Source organism: Ahaetulla prasina, chromosome 12 (genome assembly GCF_028640845.1).
Source record: "Ahaetulla prasina isolate Xishuangbanna chromosome 12, ASM2864084v1, whole genome shotgun sequence".
Lineage (NCBI taxonomy): Eukaryota > Metazoa > Chordata > Lepidosauria > Squamata > Colubridae > Ahaetulla > Ahaetulla prasina.
In genome coordinates this window covers 23,024,422-23,030,843 of record NC_080550.1, presented here as the reverse complement: position 1 = coordinate 23,030,843, position 6,422 = coordinate 23,024,422, and the positions used below count along the sequence as shown (strand labels likewise).

General features: G+C 47.8%; 1 protein-coding gene across 1 annotated transcript in view; it reads left to right on the top strand.

The window, feature by feature from the left end:
• The first annotated feature begins 4,192 nt into the window (after positions 1 to 4,192).
• The window catches only part of LOC131184378 (receptor-interacting serine/threonine-protein kinase 2-like), a 43,649-nt gene continuing 41,419 nt past the window's right edge, over positions 4,193 to 6,422 (top strand). Inside the window, exon 1 of the mRNA XM_058155576.1 lies at positions 4,193 to 4,311. The gene's annotated coding sequence lies outside the window, so the exon portion shown is untranslated. The remainder of the gene's footprint in view (positions 4,312 to 6,422) is intronic.

The following is a 6,422-nucleotide window of genomic DNA, read 5'->3' as shown; positions in this document are numbered from 1 at the left end:
GAATCGACCCCTGCGGCACCCCACAAGTGAGGCGCCGCGGGGTCGACCTCTGCCCCCCCGTCAACACCGTCTGCGACCGGTCGGAGAGATAGGAGGAGAACCACCGATAAACGGTGCCTCCCACTCCCAATCCCTCCAACCGGCGCAGCAGGATACCATGGTCGATGGTATCGAAAGCCGCTGAGAGGTCTAATAGGACCAGGGCAGAGGAACAACCCCTATCCCTGGCCCTCCAGAGATCATCCACCAACGCGACCAAAGCCGTCTCAGTGCTGTAACCGGGCCGGAAGCCGGACTGGAACGGGTCTAGATAGACAGTTTCCTCCAGGTGCAGGGGAAACTGATATGCCACCATACTCTCTACAACCTTCGCGGCGAAGCGAAGGTTGGAGACCGGACGATAATTACCTAAAACAGCGGGTCAGGAAGGCTTCTTGAGGAGGGCCTCACCACCGCCTCTTTCAAGGCGGCCGGAAAGACTCCTCCAACAAGGAAGCGCTCGTAATCCCTGGAGCCAGCCTCGTGTCACCTCCTGAGTGGCCAGCACCAGCCAGGAGGCACGGGTCCAGTAAACACGTGGTGGCATTCAATCTACCCAGCAACCTGTCCATGTCCTCGGAGCCACAGGGTCAAATTCATCCCAGACAATATCACCAAGACCGCCTCAGCCGTCCCGTCCGAATCGCCACAATTCTGGTCCAGACCGTCTCGAAGCTGAACGATTTTATCGTATAGATAACCGTTAAACTCCTCAGCACGCCCCTGCAGCGGGTCATCCCGCTCCCCTGGTGAAGGAGGAGCGGGTCACCAAACAGGGCAGCTGGGCGGTTATCTGCCGACGCAATGAGGGAGGAGGCGAGCAACGCCTCGCTTCCCTCAATGCCACTAGGTAGGTCCTAGTATAGGATCTAACTAGTGTCCGATCAGCCTCTGAACGGCTGGACCTCCAAGAACTCTCTAGGCGTCTTCTCCGGCGTTTCATCCCCCTCAGCTCCTCGGAGGACCAAGGAGCCGGGTGGGGTCTGCGCCGGGGCAGAGGCCGCAGAGGCACGACACGGTCTAAAGCCCCAGCCGCAGCCCGTTCCCAGGCTGCGGCTAGTTCCTCTGCCGTGCCGTGAGCCAGATCCTCAGGGAATGGCCCAAGCTCCGTCCGAAACCTCTCTGGGTCCATCAGGCGCCTGGGACGGTACCAACGTAGTGGTTCCGTCTCCCTGCGGTGTTGGGTAGCGGTCAGAAAGTCCAGGCGAAGGAGGGAGTGATCTGACCATGACAAAGGTTCTGTGACTATATCTCTCAAGTCCAGATCCTTCAACCACTGACCAGAGATGAAAATCAGGTCCAGTGTGCCTCCCCCGATGTGAGTAGGGCCATCAACTACTTGAGTCAGGTCCAGGGCTGTCATGGAGGCCATGAACTCCCGAGCTACTGTCGATGACGAGCCAGCAGATGGCAAGTTAAAGTCCCCCATGACTAAAAGTCTGGGGGTCTCCACTGCCACCCCGGCAAGCACCTCCAGAAGCTCGGGCAGGGCGGCTGTCACGCAGCAAGGAGCCAGGTACGCGACCAGCAAGCCCATCTGACATCTATGACCCCACCTCACAAAGAGGGATTCACACCCGGCAATCTGAGGTACAGTGGCCTCCTTCGGCTCTAGACTCTCTTTAATAACAACCGCCACCCCCCCACCCCTACCCTGGGCCCTCGGCTGATGGAATGCACGGAAACCCGGTGGGCACATCTCAACCAGGGGGACACCCCCTTCAGTGCCCAACCAGGTCTCCGTAACGCCTATAATATCCGTGGCACCCCCCTGAACCAGGTCATGTATTAGGGGGGCCTTATTGGCCACGGACCGTGCGTTGCATAACATCAGACGAAGGCCCAGGCTCTGAGGATCTTGACCATCCGGGGAACGGGAGAAGTCAGGGGGATCGGGGCACGCCATCGCCTGTATACATCGAACGCGTGACCCCCTAAACCGATGCGATCCCCCCCTTCCGCCATATCTGCCCCTCCCACTTACCGTGCAAATGGACTCACCCTCATACAAAGGAACACACTCCCCCCCCTTAACCTCCGAACCCATTTGATAGTCGCCACGAGCATGCGCTGGAACTGGTTTCCGACGGGCTACCCCATCACCCGCCCTATCCTCCCCTTAAAATTCCCTTAAAATCCTCCCCTTAAAATTCCCCTTAAAATCCCCCAATAAAAAACGACTAAAAGAGTTCATTAAAAATCCCCTAAGCCTCCTAGATTTCGCATGCCATCTCTCGGGGTTCCAAAACCCGTCCTCAAGATGTGCCCTCGATAATGTGGAGGGCCAGACCTGCGAGAGAGGGGAGTCTCGCAGGGCAAGAAGGTCCGCGGTTGAAAATCTTCGCATAAGTAAATAAAGTACAAAACGGTCAGTAGTCCATCCAGGCCGGTCAAAATGTCAAGGTGTTATTGTAGCGCAGTTATTATAGCAAGGTTAGGCTCTCTGGCTGGCGAGATGAACCGTGGACTTCCAGGGCTCCATGGGGCCGTTATTCTGCCCTCTAACCTGAACGGTCCCACTTGCCCCAGGTACAGATGACTAGCCATTCTCCATCAAGTCAGTCAGTTGGTGTTAAAGTCAGTCCATATGGGCCTTGATGTCAGGGACTCCATACCCAGTTGCTCCAGGCCTGCTCCAGGCCTGATCTTGAACAGTCCTAGGCCGAGCTGCCGAGGATCTAAAAGAGGGTCAGCCACACCTCCGAGTCCTCCTCCGAGGGGCGAAACCCTCCAGATGTGACATTCTTCTTTTGGAAAAGATGAAGGCTGTACCCTTTTGCCTCGCTCACTGCATGAGAGAAACACTTTGTCATCTTGATGTCAAAAGATATCAAAAGATTGATATCGAAAGATTGAACAGCAGCTAAGATGATTAAAGGCCTGGAGATTAAAACATATGAAGAACGGTTGCAGGATTTGGGTTTGGCTAGTCTAGAGAAAAAGAAGGACTTGTGGGTGTGTGGGTGACATGATGGCAGTATTTCAGTATTTGGGGGGCTGCCACAAAGAAGTGAGGATCAACTTAGAATAGAATAGAATAGAATAGAATAGAATAGAATAGAATAGAATAGAATAGAATAGAATAGAATAGAATAGAATTTTTATTGGCCAAGTGTTGGACGCACAAGGAATTTGTCTTGGTGCATAGGCTCTCAGTGTACATAAAAGAAAAGATACCTTCATCAAGGTACAACATTTACAACACAAATGATGGTCAATATATCAATATAAATCATAAGGATTGCCAGCAACAAAGTTAAAGGCAGGAGAAGCAACAAAGGATGGAAACTAATCAAGGAGAGAAGCAATTCGGAATTAAGGAGAAACTTCCTAATGGAACAATTAACCAGTGGAACAGTTTGCCTTCAGAAGTTGTGGGTGCTTCACCCCTGGAGATTTTAAAGAAAATACTGGACAGCCACTTCTCTGGATTGGTATAGGACAGTGATGGTGAACCTATAGCATGTGTGCCGGAAGTGGCACACAGAGCCATCTCTCCAGGCACGCCAGCCGTCGCCCATTGCTCTTCCAGATTGACCTGCATGCACATGTGCGCTGGCCAGCTGGTCTTCGTGTGCGTGGGAGCACTGGAAACCAGAAGACCATCTTCCCGGCATGCATCCACACACAGGGAAGCTAATCTTCTGGCTGCTCTTCGCACACGCATGCGTGCCAGAAACCAGAAGACCAGGTGACCAGCGTGCATGCGCATGTTGGAAACCGGAAGCTCAGCTGCTCTTCCGGTTTCTGGTGCTCCTCTGCGCACGTGCACTCCTATTTTGGCACTCAGTGCCGAAAAGGTTCGCCAAAACTGGTATAGGGTCTCCGGCTTGAGCAAAGTATTGGACTAGAAAACCTCCAAAGTCCCTTCCAGGTCTATTCTGATTAGATTAGATTAGATTTCATCCAGTTTTGAGAACAATTATAGATGTTTGGGACATCATAAGCTCCCTCCAAGTTTTCAGAAATTACTGAAACCAGTAAGAGCTAAGTAGCGATGTTGCTGGATTTTTTCATTCATTGGTGTTCCAGAGGCTTTTACAACCTTGGTGGAAAACGAGCTGCAACTCTCATTAGGCATGAAAGAGTTACAATGAGAACTTGAACTGCCTGGGGGAATTTTGGGCCTTGGTCAGCTGAACAAGGAGGAGGAGTTTTACAGGGCAACTGACTCATTGCCATCTGAGCTTGAGGCTGTTTTGCTGCTCCGGCTGCTAGAAATTCGGTCCACAAACTTTGGTTAAGACCATTCCTCTGCTTGGATTCTAAGAGGTAAGTCCAGATTTTTCCTGCAGAGTTTCTTCTGCATTCCACAGTTCAAAGAGTGGTTTGGTCTGCCTTGTTTTACGAGCAGCCATCCAACTATTGCAAGTGGCAAAATGTACGTTTGGGTGTTTTATTGCTTAGAAAAGTAAATATTTTGCAAACTCTGATAAGGCAAAGAAACACGAGCAGAAAGAATGACGTGCAGTTGGGTTGATCAGTTGAGAATGAGATATGGAAAGTTATTCTTGCTGTATCAAGGAAAATTTTCTTTCTTTCTTTCTTTCTTTCTTTCTTTCTTTCTTTCTTTCTTTCTTCCTTCCTTCCTTCCTTCCTTCCTTTCTTCCTTCCCTTCTTTTCCTCTTTCTTTCCCTCTCCCTCTTTTTTCTCTTCAAGGTGTCTGTGCCACTTCATTTCAAAGTGGTTTGTGTAATGCTCCAGTCCCTTTTATGGTTATTAGCTGGCTTGACATCTATTGCTGTATGATTTTTCATGGATTCTTTTTTTAAAATTTGGAGGGGAGGTGTCAGCTGATTAAAAATGTTCTTTTAAAGTTTCCCTTTTATTCCCCTAAAGGATTTTTTCCCCTCTAATTCTTCTTTACAGTTACATTTGAAATGGAATGTAATCTTTTCAATCCTTTCATTTTCTACATAATAATAATAATAATAATAATAATAATAATAATAATAATAATAATAATAATAATAATAATAATAATAATAATAATAATAATAATAATAATAATAATAATAATAATAATAATAATAATAATGCAAATGGTGCATCCCAAACTGCTTTTAAGAAACCGTTGTGTGGTCATTCACAAGCTGGTTTTACAAGTAAAAGTAAGTCCGATAGAATGGGGTGGTTTTACTTTAAAGTAGGCACGTTTACTCTGTGGGATCAGAGAAGAATTTTCTTGCGATTAGTAATATACACTGTCCGTTTTTTGCACAAAAGGAAGTCAGGATTTCCTTTTCCAATTGTCAACAAATGCATTTCCTTTCCTATTGAGAAAAGCTCCCAATTTATGACTTGTTAGAAGATGGTTTGGATATTTTAAATAATCTTTGGTCAGGAATGATGGGGCTTGAGGTCACAGATTGAAGGGTTTCCTGGTTTTAGAAGTTCTGCAAGATTCTGGCTCCTGTTCGAGGTAGGAAAGGGATTTGCTGTTAGCTGGTTTTGTTTTTGTTTCACTTATTTGTTGAGTTTCCTATTGCTTGTTCAGTGACTCTTTGATGCAGCGGTCACCAGCTGGTGGTCTGTGGACCACTAGTGGTCTGTGAGAAAATTTTGGTGGTCCCCAGAAAAATTATTTGCATTTTTTATATTGCACTAAACCAGGGATCCTCAAACTACAGCCCCTGGTACAGATATGTGCAATGAACGTTTGTGTTGCTGCAGAGAGTCTCCCCCTTCAGGGTCTTTTTGTCCGCATTGGAGTGGGACAGAAATTCTGACTTGGGGTCTGCTTCAGACTCCTGGTGTGGAGCTTTGGGCAAAGGCTGGAGGGAAGCTTCCTAATAGTAAGGACAATTAATCAATGGAACAGCTTGCCACCAGAAGTTGTGGGTGCTCCACCACTGGAGGTTTTTAAGATTTGGACAGCCACTTGTCTGAAATAATATAGGATCTCCTGCTTGATCAGGGGGTTGGACTAGAAGACTTCCAAGGTCCCTTCCAGTTCTATTCTGAATTAAAACGTTCATCACATGGTTTAGCCTTCAGACCCTTTATCATCTTTGTTGCTCTTCTCTACACACTTTCATTACTTCAGTTGTGGGTTAGGTATGGATACTTATGGTTGAGGATGCTGGCAAAATGGATTAACTAAGGAATGATCTACTTGTGCCTTGAAATGTGGCCCACATGCATCTTCAAGTATTTTTGCAGCTCACTCTGCTGCTAGATGTCACAAGAGATGTGGGGATGACAACAATTTTTTTCTTGAAATTTCAACACCTCCTAGGGATTTCCCCTATTTCTGAAATTGCTCCATAGTTGGAGGTTTTCAAGAAAGATCGACAACCATTGGTCTGAAATGGTATGAAGACTCCTACTTTGGGGGAGGGAGTTGGTTGGACCATAACTTCTAAGATCTCATCCAATCCTAT